Consider the following 19,649-nt stretch of genomic DNA (forward strand, 5'->3'; position numbering starts at 1 on the left):
CAAATTGAGAAGTTTCTGTACTGCAAAAGAAACAGTCAGGAATGTGAAGAGACAACCGACAGAATGGGAAAAATATTTGCAATCTATGCAACAGATAAAGGGTTGATAACCACAATCTACAAAGAAATCAAGAAACTCCACAAGATCAAAACAAACAACCCACTTAAGAGATGGGCCAAGGACCTCAATAGACATTTTTCCAAAGAGGAAATCCACATGGCCAACAGACACATGAAAAAATGTTCAAGATCACTAGTAATCAGGGAAATGCAAATCAAAACCACAATGAGGTTCCACCTCACCCCAGTTAGAATGGCTCACATTCAGAAATCTACCAACAATAGATGCTGGAGAGCATGTGGGGAAAAAGGGACACTAACCCACTGTTGGTGGGAATGCAAATTGGTTAAGCCACTATGGAAGTCAGTCTGGAGATTCCTCAGAAACCTGAATATAACCCTACCATTCAACCCAGCCACCCCACTCCTTGGAATTTACCCAAAGGAAATTAAATTGTCAAACAAAAAAGCGTTCTGCACCCTAATGTTTATCGCAGCACAATTCACAATAGCCAAGACCTGGAACCAACCTAAATGCCCATCAACGGTAGACTGGATAAAGAAATTATGGGACATGTACTCTATAGAATACTATACAGCGACTTGATCAGCTCTTGTCCTGACGGCTGATGTACAATGTAATACTTTATCCATTTTAGTATTTTTTTTTGTTCTAGTACCATTGGTTGAACTCTGTAATTAACACACAATTATTCTTAGGCGTTTTAATTTTAACTGAAAAGTGATCCCTGTTAGGAATTTGGAAAACATTATGTTGAGTGAAATAAGCCAATCCTAAAGGGAAAAATACCACTTGTTCTCCTTGATAGGTGACACCAAACTGAGCACCAAAAAGGAAACCTGTTAAAGTGAAATGAACACTATGAGAAACGGTGTCTTGATCAGCCCTCACCCTGACTGTTGATGAGCAGCTTAATATGTTATCCCTCTTAGTATTTTTTTGTTCTACTTAATACTTTTGGTTGAATACTGTAATCAATACACAAGTCTTCTTAAGTGCTGAAACTTAACTGAAAAGTGATCACTGTTAAATATAAGAGTGGGAATAAGAGAGGGAAGAGATGTGCAATTCGGGACATGCTCAAGCTGACTTACCTCAAACAGTAGAGTTAGAAACATACCAGGGGATTCCAATGCAATCCCATTGAGGTGGCATGTACCAATGCCATCTCACTAGTCCCAGTGATCAATTTCTGTTCACAATTGATCATAATGATAGGACTAAGAACCAAAGGAATCACATAAACAAGACTAGTGTCTGCAAATACTAGCTGATAGAATCAAAAAGGGAGAGAATGATCCAATATGGGAAGTGAGATACACAGCAGACCTATAGAATGGCAAATGTCCTAACAGCACTCTGGCCTCATAATCAGCCCTTAAGGCATGCGGATCTGGCTGAAATGCACATGAGAGTATTTCAGGCATGGAAAGCCAAGACACTCTGGGGGAAAAAAAAAAACCTAAATGAAAGATCTCTGCGAGTGAGATCCCAGTGGAGAGAATGGGTCATCAAAGAAGGAGGTACCTTTCTCTGAAGGGAGGAAAGAACTTCCACTTTGACTATGGCCTTGTCTAAAAATGATCAGAGTCAGTGAACTCAGGGGGCTTCCATAGCCTTGGCAACTCATGACAAGAGCCTAGGGTGATTACTGATGCCATAAACAAGAGTGTCAATTTGTTAAGTCAACAACAGGAGTCACTGTGCACTTACTCCTCATGTAGGATCTTTGTCCTTAGTGTGCTGTACATTGAGATATAATGCTATAACTAGTACTCAAACAGTATGTTTCACTTTATGTTTATGTGTGGGAGCAAACTGTTCAAATCTTTACTTAATGTATGCTCAACTGATCTCTATATAAAGAGAATCAAAAATGAATCTTGATATGAATGGAAGGGGAGAGGGAGTGGATAAAGGGAGGTTGCGGGTTGGAGGGACGTTATGGGTGGAGCATTGTAATCAATATTCTGTACTTTGGAAATTTATATTCATTAAATAAAAGTTAAAAAAATAAAATAAAATACTATATAGAAACTGTACAAAAGTTTTTAGAATATATATAAATATAGAGAGAATAAGTATATAATATACATACATACATTCATACATACATATTATGTTGCAACATGAAGCAAGAAAAGAAAAAATTGTCACTTTTTCTGAAGCACAAAGTGACCTTCAACAAACGTACATGATCTGGTCTATTCATCAAGACTCGACACACAGGACATCAGAAATAAATACAAGGGACATGTCATTCACATTCTTTGTGAAATGTCAGATCCCAGAAAGTAGAAATGCATAGTATTCTTTACATCAATGCTATTTATGTTCAATTCTGTAGGGAAAATTGAATGAAGAAGGCCTGTTTTGAATAAATACTGATACCATTAGTAATGATTTACTTTAACATATGCTTAGTGTTCTAAACAAATGCATGACTGTCTTAATTGTAAAGAATCACAGGTCTTGCAGTGCAATGTTTCCAGTCCATCCTATTATTGTTTTAGGCTTCTCTAAAGAGCTTCACCCTTTTCAGTGTTTCCCTTCTTTCAAGCTCTGCATCCTACTATGGCCGGCTCACTGCACCAATCCGAAGCCAGGAGCCAGGTGCTTCCTCCTAGTCTCCCATGCAGGTGCAGAGCCCAACTACTCTGGCCATCCTCGACTGCCTTCCTAGGCCAGAGCAGAGAGCTGGACTGGAAGAGGAGCAACTGGGACTAAAACCTGGCACCCATATGGGATGCCAGTGCCACAGGTGGAGGATTAACCAAGTGAGCCACAGCGCCTGCCCCATGTGTGACTCTTATTTTAAGAACATTTACTGATATGATAAGATGAAGAATCATTGTAGTTTGTGAATATTGGAAACATTTAGATGCAGTGCTAAAGATGATGTGCCTTTTCTAGTCATGCTTTTTTTGACAACTTGAATGTTCTTCCTAGCTGTGCATGAATTTTAGAGAGGGCATTCCAGAGCCTGTTGTAGTATTTACTTTAGATATCAAATATAGCATGGCTCCAAGATGGCAGAATAGGCAGGGAGTGCACAATCGTCTGGGAAAAGATATTTTAATAAAAGTGGAGATACTGTAGTTTTGGGGAAGAGTTAGGGGAAAAATTGGAGAGGAAACTCTTCTGGAACTAGTGGGACATGGTAGACCTACATGGAGGACACGGGGAGCCCGCAGCTTGGAACCCCAGCCGCTGAGTCTACGCATCAGCACTGGAAATAGAGTTGAGGCAAAACCGCAATAGCCCGAGACACTGATGGAAAAGTGGCAGAAAGAGCCTAGAGGGAACGAGGCTTGAAGCCCTGTGGGGGAAATTTCACCAGGATAACCAGAGAAGAGAAAATAAATAAATAAAAGGGATTGGATTGGACACGATTCTCTCTCCCCACTCACCTTGCAAAGGTGAGCAAGACTAAGAGCAGACACCATTTTGGAACTATGTAACAGCTGTGCCAGCTCAGGACTGTCCTGCCCACAGCCAAGCAGAAAAATCTGACTCTGGTGGAGAGAAATAACAGGAGGTTAAGACCTAGTGAATGTGTGGAGCTTATGAACTGGGACTGTGAAAAAAATGCAGGGTGTGTGGGAGAATTCACAGAGTGCCTGAGACTTACCCTCAGTAGGAGATGCCACAAACTCAGTAACCTTAGCAACCCAGTGGGAGATTGCAGGGGATCTGAGCTTACACTGAGGACTGCACAGATCCTTCATGTTGTCCTTGTGACAGAGCGGATGAATATTATATCCACAGGGGCTAGCACTCAGGCACTGGTTCCCTTTAAGGAGAATAGCTCAGCTATGCATAATTAGTTCCCTTCTGAATAAAAAAAAGAGAGAGATAAGAAGATTTACCACATCAAACCTGGGTGTGTCACTTTTCGCACACCATTAACCCTAAAGAACTGAACAGAGCTCTCTGGTCACACTCACAACAAGCCTCTAAGGATATATCAAATGCAGACAGTCCACTTAATCTAGAGTTTTAGTATAATGAGAAAAGCCACCACAGTGAGGAAAAAAAGAAGAAACTAAAGGATATCTCCACAATGCCAAACAATAAATGCAGAAACTTGTCGCTCCCCCTCTTCGTGGAGGAACGACACTAAACCCTGCGCTGTTCTTTCGTCTGCTCGGCCCTCCCCGGGTTTGCTGCTGGTTCTTCCCGGGTTGGCTACTATCCCTTCCACCTCCGTGGAAGGGCAGTTCCCCCTGGCCACATTCCCCACTTCCGCAGGGGAGCGGCACACCGCCGGCCGGTTCTTCTCGGGGGCTGCACAGGTTCCCTTAGATGTTCCCCATAGATGTTCCTGGTGCATGCCGTCTCTCTCCTCCTTTATAGTCCTCCTCCGCCAATCCTAACTCGGCTGCCCACACGCCGAGTACGCTGCTCTCCTCCAATCAATAGCAAGTCCTACAGTTTATTGGTTGAACTGGAGGCAGCTGTGCGGAAGCTGTTTACTTCTCTCCCAGCGCCATATTGTGGGAGAGCAGATGCATAGAATAAGTCTTAATTCCAGTAACTCAGTCCAGTCCGGGTTGCTCCCCACAACACTGAGGAAACTAGAACAGGAAGACATTATGATGCCACAAAATAAACATGACACTCCAAAACAAGATTATGAAGAAGATGAGATTGAAGAAATGCAAGATTCAGGTTTCAAAAAATTTATGATAAGCACATTTAGAAGTTCTCAAAAACATATTCATGAACTATAGAAAGCCTTACTGGATAGGATAGAAAATCTCTCTCTGAAAATGAAATCTTTAGGAGGAATGAAAATGAAATGAGGAAAACTAGGAGACCATGAAATTGTGATATTGAAGAGAAATCAAAATGAAATGAAGAATTCAATAGATCAAATGACAAATGCATTAGAGAGCCTTAAAAACAGAATCAGTGAGATAGAAGAGAGAATATTGGACTTAGAAGACAAAGCACAGGAAAGTATAAAGTCAAACCAAAGAAAAGAAGAGGAAATTAGAAATTAAAAAATATTGTTGGGAATCTACAGGATGCTATTTAAAAAACCTAACATTTGAGTTCTAGGAGTTACTGAAGGCATGGAGAGAGAGAAAGGATTAGAAGGTCTTTTTAGTGAGATGCTAGCAGAAAATGTCCCAGGTTTGGAGAAGGACAGAGACATCCTAGTACAGGAAGCACATAGAACTCCCAATAAACATGACCAAAAGAGATCCTCACCATGACACATTGTAATCAAACTCACCACAGTGAAACATAAAGAAAAGATTCTAAAATGTGCAAGAGAGAAACGTCAGATTACTCTGAGGATCTCCAATTACACTCACAGCTGACTTCTCTTCAGAAACAATACAGTCTAGGAGAGAATGGCGAGATATAGCCCAAGTACTAAGAGAAAAAACCTGCCAGCCCAGAATATCATATCCTGCAAAGCTCTCACTTGTGAATGAATTTGAAATAAAGACCTTTCATAGCAAACAGAAATTGAAAGAATTGGTCACGACTTGTCCAGCCCTGCAACAGATGCTTAAAGATGTGTTACACACAGAAATACAGAAACACAGCCATCAGTTTGAAAGAAGGTAAAGGAAGAAAACATCCTAGTAAAAGATCACAGGAAGTTCAAAGCATATTTTAGATATCTTTGGAAAAATGAGAGGGCAAGATTACTACTTATCAATAGTAACATTGAATTTTAATAACCTCAACTCTCCAGTTAAAAGGCACAGACTGATTGAATGGATAAAAAACAAAACGCATCTATTTTCTGCTTAAAAGAAACACATCTTTCCAACACAGATGCATGCTGACTGAAAGTGAAAGGTTGGAAAAAGATATTCCATGCCAACAGAAAACAAAAAACAGCTAGTGTAGCCATCTTAATATCAGACAAAATAAACTTTAACATAAAAAATGTTAAGAGAGACAAAGAAGGATACTATATAATGATTAAGGGATCAATTCAACAGGAAGATGTAACTATTATAAATGTATATGCACCCAATTATAGGGCACCAGTTTATTTAAAACATATGTTAAGAGACTTAAAGTGAGACTTAGACTCTAATACAATAGTATTGGGTTACTTCAATACTCCGCTTTCAGAAATAGATCAACCTGACAGAAAAACAACAAGGTAACAGCAGATTTAATCAACAATATAGCCCAAATGAATCTAACAGATATCGATAGAACTTTTCATTTTCCACTTAAAGAATTTACATTATATTCAGCAATACATGGAACCTACTCTAGGATTGACCACATACAAGGCCATAAAGCAAGTCTCAGCAAATTCAAAAGAATTGGAATCATACCATGAAGCTTCTGAGACCAAAGTGGAATGAAGCTGGAAACTAGCAACTTGGGAATCCCTAGAGTATATGGAAACACATGGAGACTGAACAACATGTTACTGAATGAACACGTGGTCATAGAAGTGAAATAAAAACTTTCTGGAAGTAAATGAGGATAACAACACAATATATCAAAACTGCTAGGATACAGCAAAAGTAGTGTTGAGATGAAAGTTTATAGCAATAGGTACCTACATCAACTCATTGGAAAGGCACCAAATAAATGAGCTTTCAATGCATCTCATGGATCTAGAAAAACTGCAGCAAACCAGACCCAAATTATAGGAGAAGAGAAATAATTAAAATTAGAGAAGAAATCAACAGAATTGAATAAAAAAATTACAAAAGATCAGCCAAAGAGCTGATTTTTTGAAAAAATAAACAAAATTGACACCCCATTGGCCCAACTAACTAAAAAAAGAAAAGACCCAAATCAATAAAATCAGAGATGAAAAAGGTAATGTAACAACAGATACCACATAAATAAAAAGAATCATCAGAAATTACTACAAAGAGTTGTATGTCACCAAACAGGAAAATCTATCAGCAATGGATAGATTCCTCGACACATGCAACCTACCTAAATTGAACCAGGAAGACATAGAAAACCTAAACAGACCCATAACTGAGAATGAAAATGAATCAGTAATAAGGACCCTCCCAACAAAGAAAAGCCCAGGACCAGATGGATTCACTGCTGAATTCTACCAGACATTTAAAGAAGAACTAACTCCAATTCTTCTCAAACTATTCAGAACAATCGAAGAAGAGGGAATCCTCCCAAATTCTTTCTATGAAGCCAGCATCACCTTAATCCCTAAGCCGGAAAAAGATGCAGCATTGAAAGAAAATTATAGACCCATATCCTTGATGAATGTAGATGCAAAAATCCTCAATAAAATTCTCGCCAATAGAATGCAAGAACACCTAGAACAAGTGCGATTTATCCCTGGTATGCATGGATGGTTCAATGTTTGCAAATCAATCAATGTGATACTACACATTAAAAAATTGCAGAAGAACAACCACATGATTTTCTCAATTGATGCAGAGAAAGCATTCAATATTATGCAACACCCTTTTATGATGAAAACTCTTAGCAAATTGGGTATTGAGGAACATTCCTCAATACAATAAAAGCAATTTATGAAAAACCAATGACCAGCATCCTATTGAATGGCAGAAGTTGGAAGCATTTCCACTGAGATCTGGCACCAAACATGTACCATTGCTCTTCAATATAGTTCTGGAAGTTTTAGCCACAGCCATTAGGCAAGAAAAAGAAGTTAAAGGATACAAATTGGGAAGGAAGAACTCAAACTATCCCTCTTTGCAGATGATAGGATTCTGTATTTAGGGGATCCAAAAACACTCTACTAAGAGATGATTAGAACTCAAGTAAGATTTTGGGAAAGTAGCAGAATATAAAATCAATGCACAAGGCCGGTGCCATGGCTCAATAGGCTAATCCTCAGCCTAGCAGTGCTGGCACACCGGGTTCTAGTCCCAGTCAGGGCACCGGATTCTGTCCCAGTTGCCCCACTTCCAGGACAGCTCTCTGCTATGGCCTGGGAGTGCAGTGGAGGATGGAGCAAGTGCTTGGGACCTGCACCCAAATGGGAGAGCAGGATAAGCACCTGGCTCCGGCCTTTGGATCAGCATGGTGCACCAGCTGCAGTGTGCCAGACACGGTGGCCATTGGGGGGCGAACCAATGGCAAAGGAAGACCTTTCTCTCTGTCTCTCTCTTACTGTCCACTCTGCCTGTAAAAAAAAATGCACAAAAATCAATAGTCTTTGTATACCCAGGAAATGCCACAGCTGAAAAGCTTTTAAGATCAAACCCATTCACAATACCTACAAAAACAATTAAATATCTTGGAATAAAATTAACCAAGAATGTTAAAAAACCTCTACGATGAGAAATACAAAATCTTAAAGAAGGAAATAGAAGAGGATACCAAAATATGGAAAAATCTTCCATGCTCATGGATTGGAAGAATCAATATCATCAAAATGTCCATTTTCCCAAAAGCCATTTATAGATTCAATTTGATACCAATCAAAATACCAAATACATTCTTTGCAGATGTGGAAAAATGATGCTGAAAATCATATGGAGGCACAGGACAGCTCAAACAGCTAAAGCAACCTTGTACAACTAAAACAAAGCCTGAAGCATCACAATGCTTGATTTTAGTACCTTCTACAGGGCAGTTGTAATCAAAATAGAATGGTGCTTGTACAGAAAGAGATGGATAGACCAATGTAACAGAATAGAAACACCAAAAATCAATCCAAACGTCTACAGCCAACTTATATTTGATTAAGGATCTAAAACTAATTCCTGGAACAAGGACAGTCTATTCAATAAATGGTGCTGGGAAAACTGGATTTCCATGTGCAGAAGCATGAAGCAAGACCCCTCCCTACCTTACACCTTACACAAAAATCCACTCAGCATGGATTAACGATCTCAATCTATGACCTGACACCATCAAAATATTAGAAACATTGGCGAAACCCTGCAAGATATAGGTACTGGCAAAGACTTCTTGGAAAAGACCCCGGAGGCACTGGCATTCAAAGCCAAATTTAACAATTTGGATTACATCAAATTGAGAAGCTACTGTACTGCAAAAGAAATACCCAGGAAAGTGAAGAGGAAACCAACAGAATGGGAAAAATACTTGCAAACTATGCAACAGATAAAGGATTAATAACCAGAATCCACAAAGAGATAAAGAAAACCCACAACAACAAACAACCCAATTAGGAGATGGGCCAAGGACCTCAATAGATATTTTTCAAAAGAGAAAATCCAAATGGCCAACAGGCACATGAAAAAATGTTCAGGATCACTAGCAATCAGGGAAATGAAAATCAAAACCACAATGAGGTTTCACCTCACCCTGGTGAGAATGGCTCACATACAGAAATCTACCAACAACAGGTGCTGGTGGGGATGTGGGGAAAAAGGGACACTAACCCACTGTTGGTGGGAATGCAAACTGGTCAAGCCACTATGGAAGTCAGTCTGGAGATTCCTCAGAAACCTAAATATAACCCTACCATACAGCCCAGCCACCCCACTCCTTGGAATTTACCCAAAGGAAATTAAATGGGCAAACAAAAAAAAAACTGTCTGCACCTTAATGTTTATTGCAGCTCAATTCACAATAGCTAAGACCTGGAATCAACCTAACTGCCCATCAACAGTAGACTGGATAAAGAAATTATGGGACATGTACTCTTTAGAATACTATACAGCAGTATAAAAACAATGGAATTCGCTCATTTGCAACAAAATGGAGGAATCTGGAAAACATCATGCTGAATGAAATAAGCCAGTCCCAAAGGGACAAATATCATATGTTCTCCCTGATCAGTGACAAGAAACCAAGCACCAAAAAGGAAACCTGTTGAAGTAAAATGGACACTATAAGAAACAGTGACTTGATCAGCCCTTGTTCTGACAGAAGATGAACAACTTAATACTTTATCCCTTTTAGTATTTTTTTGTTCTACTTAATACTATTGGTTGAATTCTGCAATTAACACACCATTATTCTTAGGTGTTTAAATTTAACTGAAAAGTGATCCCTGTTAAAATATAAGAGAGGCAATAAGAGAGGGAGGAGATATACACTTTGGCACATGCTCTATCAGACTTGCCCCAAATGGTAAAGATAGAAACGTGCCAGGGGATTCCAATTCAGTCCCATCAAGGTGGCATGTACCAATGCCATCTCACTTTCAGCATGATAAGTTTCAGTTCATAATTGATCATAATGATAGGATTAAGTGTCAAAGGAATCACACAAACAAGACTAGTGTTTGACAATACTAACTGATAGAATTAAAAAGGAGAGAACAATCAAACATGGGAAGTGGGATACACAGCAGACTCATAGAATGGCAGATGTCCTAAACAGCACTCTGGCCTCAGAATCAGCCCTTAAGGCATTCGGATCTGGCTGAAGAGCCCATGAGAGTATTTTAGGCATGGAAAGTCAAGACCCTCTGGCAAAAAAAGACCTAAATGAAAGATCTTTCCAAGGGGAATCCCAGTGGAAAGAACGGGCCATCAAAGAAGGAGGTACCTTTCTCTGAAAGGAGGAAAGAATTTCCACTTTGACCATGACCTTGTCTAAATAAGATCAGAGTTGGCAAACTCAAAAGGCTTCTATAGCCTTGGCAACTCATGACAAGAGCCTAAGGTGATTACTGATGCCATAAACAAGAATATCAATTGTTAAATCAACAACGGGAGTCACTGTGCCCTAAATCCCCATGTAGGATCTCTTTCCTTAATGTGCTGCACATTTTGAATTAATGCTATAACTAGTACTCAAACAGTACTTTGTACTTTGTGTTTCTGTGTGGGTGCAAACTGTTGAAATTTTTACTTAATATATACTAAATCGATCTTCTGTATATAAAGAAAATTGAAAATGAATCTTGATGTGAATGGAATGGGAGAGGGAGCAGGATGTGTGGGTTGCGGGTGGGAGGGAAGTTATGGGGGAAAAAGCCACTGTAATCCAAAAGTTGTACTTTGGAAATTTATATTTATTAAATAATTAAAATGATATCAAAAATAAAAAACTTAGAAGAGGTAGTTGGTGCTAGAGATGATTTAATTTGATGAAGTGTGCATCCAAAAGTAAGATCAAGTTCTTTGGCTGCATGGACATCCAAGTGATAACAATTGCAAGACATTTGGTGTAAAGCAGATCTTATTTTTCAGAACTGTTTAGCCTTGTCGACCAGGAAATGTTAGTAGGAGCTTTGGTTCTGGTGAGGACATGTGTCCTGCAAATATGAAAATCTTCACACTCTGTCCTCAGTAAATGTACAAATAATGATTAGAACATATGAATTTTTTGGCCATGACCAATCCATCTGTAAGAGTAATTACAGTAGAATTGAGGATAACCTGGATTGGCGGCTTTTTCCTGTAGATCCTTGTGCCTTTCATGCAGGTTTCTGTTCAAGTACTACCAGTATGTTTTTGCCTTTGTTTTTGCTATTGAGGAGATCAACAAGAATCCCCATATTTTAGCCAACATGCCCTTGGGATTTGATTTTTCTAATGTCATGCACAGTGAAGTGACAGTAATGGAGAATCTTTTCATCTGATTTTCACACATTTGTATGTGGGTAACTTTATTTAACTGTTTGTTGCCATAGATTAATGGAGAAAATAATAGAGTGTGTGTAGGTTTTGTCTGAATCTCACACCTAGTGATTTTTGGTTGTCCTTGTTTGTGGTTGAAAATGACTGAAATCTGACTTACGATGATATAGTTCTCTATCAGGTTTTCTTTGTCTGGCTTCATTGGGTCACTATTAAAATGTTCCTTTATGTAGCTGTGATAATTGACAAAGAGATACTTTCTCTAACTTGAATTTGTTGTACAAATTGTTGAGCAGTCTTATGCGAGGATGACGCATTTCTTTTAGCTGCACCTGTTTTCAAGGACCTCCCATTTGCCAATCCTGCTGGTGACCTAGTGAATTTGAATCAAAAGAGAAAATTGGATGCTGAGTATGACATTCTCAACATCTGGAATTTTCCAAAAGGTGTTGGCCATAAGGTGAAAATAGGAGAGTTTTCTCCATATAACCAACAGTTGTCTCTCTCTGAGGATGTAATAGAGTGTGCCACAGGAATTACAGAGGTAAGTTGCTCCTAATTTAAAGTTCACACTACATACACATTGTTATCCACAGTTGCTGTGGGGTTTTGTGTCACATGCCTTGAAAAAAGACATGTACAGGGCTTTGAGCTGGATGCAGTCTTTCTAAAGGCAGCTGAAATGGCTGGTTCAATTAAAATGAGGTTTCTGCTGCTTCTCCTGGTGGTGGCATTGGTGGTGGCCTGGGGCGAGACCTTGGCTAACCTGGGCAGCATGCCCAGCAAAAGATTAAGAGGCAGTATGCTATGGGGCCACCACTTAGGTTTCAGATTTGTGTTTCCTGAGGTTATAGGTGTGTGTTTGAGGGGTACATGTGGGTTATTAGCCAGTGGTCCCCAGACATCCAATTGAAGAAGACAATTATTTCTCTTAACAAACATATAGACATAAAGCATCTTTTCTGTCAGTTTTCAAGCTAGTATTAATAGGCTTAATAATTGTTGGAAAAGATCCTTTTGCTTTCTATGACATGCCAGCTATTAGTATCTGGCAGTGGGCCCAGGAAAATAAGGTCTATCCATGTATCATGGTTTTCTTCTTAATGCTAACAACATGAGCAACATGATTGAGAACCAGTGTATGTCAACAGGTGCATTCGATATAACTTTAAATGATGTACCTGTGTGGTCTAAACTGGAATCTGGTCACCTTCCATCCATGCAACAACTTGTTCAAATTTTTGACAATGAAATGAAACTCATTGTGCATATGGATTCAATCCCACACCATCAGTCAGAGCCCCACGTATCAGCACTGAAAACTTTTTTACATTAATGGATTTTGAAAGAGCAGCATGACTGACATTATGAAGGCCTGTACTGAAAACAGCAAGCTGTTAATACAGACCAGATGCTTTTTTGGCAAGCTCATTGTACCTCTTGGAATACTGAATGCAAAAAGGTTTCTCAGTGCTAGCACATTTTGGAATTGTGCACATTTCATGGAGTGCAATAATACTGTATGATTTTCCTTCCTCTCCCAAATTCACACAGTTAATAGTTTTTTTTAAATGTAGACATTACATGCAACTTTCATAGACATATTTGAAAAAGTTACAATTTGATTTATTTTAAAGATGTCTGTTAAATCTGTTGTGCTTTTATATGAATTTTCACTTTTTATGGTTTAAAAACCAGTCTTTTTGGGAATGTAGCCAAAGTTTCCAAATGGCTTATAAGAGTTCAGTCAGACCTCTCTAATTTGGCCATGTCCAATTTATGTAGTTTTCAAAACACTGCAAATTGTGAACAGTGCACTATACAAGATTATAAGGGGAAATATAATATCAAGAGTACTCTACCAATCTATGTGTATGTGTGTGTGCACATATGTGTGTGTGATTAGCAAGGAACTACTATAACACCAACTGCTTTTTAAGTCCCATTATGTAGTTCAAGTGTCTTGCCTTGACCAATTTAATGAATTGATTTAACTGGGCCTTTATACTTAAATAAATAAAAAACTATGCAGATGTCAGTTAAATAAAAAAAATTTCATTTTATTGTTCAGTATATCAGTTAACATTGTATTTAACAATCGTCTCTCTAAATTTTTGTTTTTTTGCTCTCAGATAACTTGATAAGGCATACACTTTAGAATCACTTACATTTTTAGGATAATTGAAACTTACTTAATTGAATCTCTTTGCAATGTTATTAGTTGCCTAATAGTTTGTCTAATATATCAGAAGTGCATTTGAGGAACAGAATTGGAAAAAAAATTAAATTTAATATCATTTCAATGTTCTAAAAAGACAGTTAAAACAACCTAAACTTAAAAAGACTGTAAGAATGACTTATAAGAAATACAACCATAATTTGGAAAAATAGTCATATTGCATCAATGATAACATGCTTCAGCTTCTAAATAGGAATTCAGTGGTAGAGCCAGTGGTAGGCCTAGATTTGTTAGTGGAAACAAATGAATTTAAGGAAAACATTGAAGAAGATAATTTCAAAGAAATAAACCCCTTAAGGGATGTTGCACACTATGGCACATTTCTACCAAATCTTTTAAAATGTCTTTTCTGGATTGAGGAAATGACTTGACATATACAACTCCAACTGTGATCGACAGATAAAGCCTTGGGATAATGTTTCCAGCATACTGTACAAGTTCATAGAGATCTGACACTTTTCTTCCTTTGGCAAACTCATCTGTAAGGTAGACCTCTAAGTAGTACAGTTCATCAGAAATAGCCATATAACGTTCATAGTAGCTCTTTGGTGATAACATAGAAGTCCGCAGTTCACCAAGCATATTAGAAGCGTGTTTCAGAGCATCCATGACCTTGTTTTTATCCAGGCATCTCTTCATTTGGAATGACTGGACTTTCACAGCCTGTATGGCTTCTCCAAGAGCTTTTCCTGCTCATCCTGAGGTGACTGCTGTGTTGTAGGCATGGCGACTCCCCGGAGCCTGCTGCAAGCAGCACATACCCCGCGCAGAACCTCCTGTGGTCAGGTGACTTTGCGGCCTCTTCAAGCCCTTCAAACCCGCCCTCTCTAGTCCCGCCTTCCAGCCTGGGAGACAGCTCCTCCATTGGCCCGCTTCTAATAACCCAAGTCTCCCGTGTTTATTGGCCCATGCCACTTAACGCTGGACTGACAGGCTTGTGTGCCAGCCGGTCTGTTCACAAGATGGGACAATAGGCTATGTGTTTCAAGACAGGAGCTATTTCTCCAGGGCACATAGGAGACAGAAGGAGGGAAAGGCACTGTTAAATGAGTTTCTCAAGAAAGAAGGAATTCAAGGAGGGGGAGCCACCACGGCTCTACTTTAATGTTTTATTAGATTATATTCATTTATATAATTAAAAGGCAAAGAGAGAGGGGGTAGAAAGAGGGAGAGAGATCTTGCATCCACTGGTTCACTTAATAAATGGCCAATAAGTCTGGAGTGGGGCTGATACAAGATCAGGAGCCAGGAGATTCCTCTGTGTCTCCCACTGGAGTGTAGGGGTCCAAGCACATGGCCATGCTGCACTACTCTCCCAGGTGATGTAGCAGGGAGCTCAATCAGAAAAGGAGCAGCTGGACATGAATGGACACTCAGTTAGGATGCTGGTGCCTCAGGCGCAGGCTTACATTACTGCAATACATTGCCACCCCCAGGGATCTTTACTGTGCAGCTCTGGGGCTGCAGCATCACTGGGAGTTAGTGAAGGCCTTCAAATGACCACTGCTAGCAGTCCTAGTGATTGAGAATTCAGCCAAGTCAACAGCCTGTGTGCCACAGGCTCAGGTGAGGCTTCTCAGGCAACAGCAGAGGCTGGAGGTTCATCCTCCACAGGAGCCCTCAGTGGTTGGAAATGCCCTTGGCCTTGCCTCTTCACATCCAGAGCATGGGGTGCTTGAGACATGTTGCCTTCTCATGTAGCAGCACAGCCCCAGACCCTTGGGAGAGAGCTGCTTTCTTCTCACCACCTCCTCTCAGCTCCTCACAGATCTGCCACCCAGGGACAGCCCCAGAGAATTCCCCCAGTCCTGTGGAAAGTTGTGGGAAAGACCATGATGAATCCTCATGGGATTTCTAGTGGCCAGTGTCAGTGTGGCTTCATGGTTTCGTCAGATGCAGTGTCTCTATGAAGTAAACAGATTTTTCTTAACTTTTCACCACTAAGTGGGAAAGTTCCACTTATTTATAATCCATGTTAGAGAATTTGTAATTTTTCAAATATCCAAAATTCAGAATAGCAAGTCTTGTTCACTCACTCCCCAACGTTAGATGACAAACTTAACTCACTTTCCCCTCTGTCTTTATTCTGCCTCTTCAGTTTATCTGATTATAAACTATGGTGGTTTGTATTTTGCATTTTGTGAGTGGGGCATAAACAAAATATTTCGACAATGACTGTACTCTGCTTTTACAATGATTACTTTCATAGCCTTAATATTTCTTTATACATTGCTTTCAGATCTTACCTGGCATCAGAATTAGCCAGGAGGGTACATTGAAACAGTAGGACTGCTGATGGATACACTCTCTGCCTTCACATTCAGTAGATCTTTTTGGAGGTCAGAGGATGAGCACCTGCACTTGGCAGTGATATGATATGACAGTGGTAGGGGTGGGTTCCCTGATTAATCATGATAAGGGAGCATCCTCCTGGCTTCTTCCCCACAATTTTGGTGAAACTAGTAATCCTGAAATGTAAAATAATTCTGATGTACCTTGTCTCCTATGGGCTAGAAATTTACATCTTACTTGAACAGTATATTGTAGAACTTTTTTATTTTGGAACAGAAAGTCTTGCCTCACACAGACTTCAGCATTTGATGAGGAAGTTAATTTGTTTGCTCTCCTTGTTCTGGCAATCCAGTTGATCGAGTATGGTGTGATCTTCCTAATCCCAATAATTTGAGACTGAGTTTAACTTTTAGGTAGTTTGCATGTTATATTTTTTGAAGGACTCATGAAGAGAAATTATTTAGACAATGCCTGAACTCTCTGTGTATGTTAACATGCTGGGTTTTTCCTAAATCAATATCTTCAAATAAATCTTGCCTCATAATCATGTTGAGAACTTACTGTAACAGGGAGGTTGTTGCAATGTACTCTGATGTCTTACCTGATAGATCTGGAGATGGCCAATGGTGTTCAGCTCCACACAGGGTAAATAGGAGCCTATGCCTAATTCTGCTTCCCTGTGTTTTATGATTTCCCTTCTTCTTCATTTAACACAAGAGCAAGTTCACTGATTTGAAATTTCCTTCTTTTCTGAAAGAAAGCATGAGAGTTTTCTATCACAAAACATCAAGGTCTTTCAAACAGTGTGGTGTGGTTTACTTTGCTGCATTTGCTTGAGGAGAAAACCCCAGGAAAAAGGCAATGGATTGGCCAACTCCATGGCTCACTAGGCTAATCCTCCGCCTGCGGCACCAGCACCCCGGGTTCTAGTCCCGGTCGGGGCTGGATTCTGTCCCAGTTGCTCCTCTTCCAGTCCAGCTCTCTGCTGTGGCCTGGGAGTGCAGTGGAGGATGGCCCAGGTCCTTGTGTCCTGCACCTGCATGGGAGACCAGGAGGAAGCACCTGGCTCCTGGATTCAGATCAGTGCAGCACACGCGCCTGCCATAGCAGCCATTTTTGGGGTGAACCAATGGAAAAGCAAGACCTTTCTCTATGTCTCTCACTGTATAAATCTGCCTGTCAAAAAAAAAAAAAAAGAAAAGAAAAGGAAAAAGGCAGTGGATTGCAAACACTTGAATATTTTTGCATAAACCAAAAACAGACAAAGGCAAAGAGCCATCCTAAAAGGAGATTTGTCTGTATGTCCCCATCAAATGGGCAAATTAATCTGGGAATCCCAGATAAACTCTGAGTCAAGGACAAGAATATGAAATCATTCAACATGAGATCATCCCATGACCAGGAGAAATCAATATGGACTCTAGTGGAATAAAAGATTATATTAAGAACACAGAAACCTCACAGATGAAAATTCACACAGTAAGGCCTTATAAAGCAGCCTCATTGGACACATGAAAGAGAAATAGACCATTGTTGATGACAGCAGAATAAAACAATATTAAATTTAAAATAACTGCATTAGACTGTAAACCTCCAACTGTTAATTTTCCCAGTGTCATAATATCTTCTTATTACTGATTACCTGTTCAAAGAGAAAGGATGGATTTATATGTCATACCCACTTGCAAGCTGTCTGCAAAAGCCTGTTTGGCAGAAATCATATACAGCTTTCTAGAGAAGAGGAGGAGGAGGAGATGAAGAGGGCAGAGGAATTAGATGAAAACAGGAAGAATGATGGGTAGAGAGAAGAGAAAGAATAGATATAGGTCAGAAAGTAATTTTTGCTTAGAACGAGCATTTTCAACTTATCTTACCAAAGTAACATAGATAATCTATCGGGGTGCTAAAATGTTTGAAGTTTATGCATAAATGTTTCATAACACTCATTTTCCATGAATTTTCTGAAGCCTTCTCATTGTATGAAGTTCATTCTCTCCATTCCAAACCTTTGCTCAGTGAACTGTGTGCATTCAGATTGACTCTTCTCTTAGTTTCTACACATTAGAGAGACAGGAGATACTTGCTCTCTGATTCAGATTTACTTTTCTTGTTTGACTGAATAGACAATAAGTTTCTCCATTGTACTTATAATAAATATAGCTTGTCAAGGCATTCTATTTTCATTGCACGCAAGTCACTGAATTCTCATTTTATTTTGTGCCTATTCAGCATCTCACTTTGCATGTGCCACTATTCAAAATCTCCCTAGTGGCATCAGAGCAGTGGCTAGGCAATGGAAAATTTGTTTTGCTTAAAATTTTAGGCACCGCATTTAGAGCAACTTGAATTTAGAAACTTTTGAATGGAATAATAGAGTTCTCTTAAATGCCCTCTTGTCTCCTTCCTTATTAGATTTACTCAGTTAGCAATACCTCACACTGATATACAAGCACAAATGATGAGTCAGTGTTGTTCATCATCATTCCCTACATGACATGGTATCCATTGTGTTTACTTTCATGTTGTTCAGTCTGTGCATTTGGCAAAGGTTTAACAGTACGTAGCTTCCCTGAGGGTGTCCTACATAATAGTCCTGAAAGTCACTTGAATTCAAAAAGTACAGATGTCTGCAGACATCATCCTGCCCTTGGTGTATGTGGAGGTGAGAATAAATACATGGCTTCTGGATGGTATTTTCTGCTTTATAGTAAAAAGTGAGAAGTATTCAAATAATCCCTAATTCTCATGAGAGCATCGACCAGGGTTGTAGGGTCAAAAACAGTCATCATAGGATTAGCGTGGTTGACAGTAATGTGGAAAGGTTTCCTAATTTACAACTGAATATGTGGTGATCTGACATACAGAATGGGAACTTCCAAATTCAGGGTGATTACAAGTTCCACAGTGATTGAAAATCACATGTCCTAGTGGATATCTCTGTAAACAGGATTGGTTTGGGGTCTCTGTGGCATCAAGGCAATGTGTGCTATCCAGGACACTGTTTGTGGGAAGCTGCCCCTTTGCTCTCTGGGTCTTTGGAATGTGTGATCCTAGAGTGTTCTTGTTTGAAACCTGAATGAGTTGGGCCATCTCAGAAACTTGCCTAATGCCTCCCTTTGAGGCCCCTGATGCAATCAAAGTATATAATTGCAAAAAGTTCATGGAGATGTTTTTTTGACAAAGCCCTTGCAACAAATTTTACCAACAGGAGCTTCTCCCTTGAGTCTTTGTATCCATGGACAAGGAGAAAATCCTGGCACCTGGGGTGGAGAAGATCAACCACAAACATGTTTTTCTTTTTGTGTTATTCATCAGAACAGAAAACCTCAGCTGCAGAGCCTCAGGGCAGATAACTTTCAGGTTCCCCCATGGATTGCTGGACAGCAGGTGGAAAGAAGTCAAATGGAGCAGTAATAAAATGGCTTGATTCAGGCAAATATATAATAATAATTATATTTTAATAGTGAATTACACTTGTGAACTTTAATGCTTCTAATCTTCAAAATGTAGGATGTGTCCTGGATTCTATCTTTTTCTGAACAAAA

General features: G+C 39.5%; 2 pseudogenes; one reads left to right on the forward strand and one right to left on the reverse strand.

Moving 5' to 3' along the window:
- The window catches only part of LOC127490092 (mRNA export factor pseudogene), a 38,251-nt pseudogene extending 26,476 nt beyond the window's left edge, over positions 1-11,775 (reverse strand).
- On the forward strand, positions 12,217-14,027 carry LOC100352373 (selenoprotein T pseudogene; annotated as a pseudogene).

This window comes from Oryctolagus cuniculus, chromosome 16, assembly GCF_051225735.1.
Source record: "Oryctolagus cuniculus isolate XC-2025 breed Fujian yellow rabbit chromosome 16, ASM5122573v1, whole genome shotgun sequence".
Lineage (NCBI taxonomy): Eukaryota > Metazoa > Chordata > Mammalia > Lagomorpha > Leporidae > Oryctolagus > Oryctolagus cuniculus.